Genomic DNA, 1106 nt, shown 5'->3' on the forward strand with positions numbered 1-1106 from the left:
TTTCCTTCTATTTCCTTTCCTTCTATTTCCTTCTCTCCCCTTCTCTTTCTTTTAATTTTTCTTCCTCTCCTCAAGTCTCCTCGAGTCTCCTCTCCTCTTTTTTTTCTTTCTGCTTTACTGGGAGAGGCAGAAATCGGGGTACCCTTTTCCCCGTTTGTTCCGTTTCGCTAATATCTTTGGAACTAATTCCAGAAACGGCATGACCTCTACAAAACGTGTGTATGTATTTGTTTTAAAAGGTTCACTTTCTCACTGGCTTCACAGCCACTGCCTTCGATGTGTGACATTTTTTTTTAGACACCCTTCCCTGTTTAATCCCCAGAGGGTCAGAGAGACGGAGGATGAGGTTTCTGCCGTGATTCCTCCAGTAATAATTAGAAATAAATATATTTCCAAAGCTAAAACCCTCGGGTGCCATGGACAGATCTGATATGTACCTTGCAAACCTGCCGGGTTTCCAGGTGCTGATGAAGTGAGAAAATTTCTCCTGTGAGGTGCTTTTGAGGAGGAGTATTAAAAAAATAATAACAAAGAGAGAGAGAAAAAAAAAAGAGCGAGAAAGAGGAATGCAAGAAAAGAAAGACAAAAAAGAGTAAAACATTAAAAAGAAAAATAAATAAAAAGGAAAAGGACAGAGGTGTGAGGGAGGAGGTGAACGATAGGGGAGATCCAGGAGCAGAAGTTGAAACTAATAAAACTCTTGTTAAAGTACTTGCTCAGGATCCATGGTGTCACAAGATCTCTTACTTTGGAAGCCAAAGAGTTTTATTCCTAAATGAGTTAAAGAGCCATTTACCTCTGTCGTGTTCTATTCATCAAGCCACAAGTCGAGAGTCTCTAACATGAAACTATTTGTTTGCTTACACAACCAGCTGGGTGCAATTTCACGACTGAGATATCTATCTGAAAGCGCCTCTCATTTATTATCCTTACTTGTCAGTGAATCCATTTTCCAACTTTTTTCCACCTCCACGCCCATTCTTTCTTCCTTCATTGAAGGCTCTGGGTTTAAATGCTCCCTTAAGCATTTCAGCATCAGCCCCTTCTCCTGTCTGAGCACCTTCAGCGGAAAATAGCCGGGGAACAAGTCTGAAACTGCAAAGATG

The sequence above is a fragment of the Parus major genome, chromosome Z (assembly GCF_001522545.3).
Source record: "Parus major isolate Abel chromosome Z, Parus_major1.1, whole genome shotgun sequence".
Lineage (NCBI taxonomy): Eukaryota > Metazoa > Chordata > Aves > Passeriformes > Paridae > Parus > Parus major.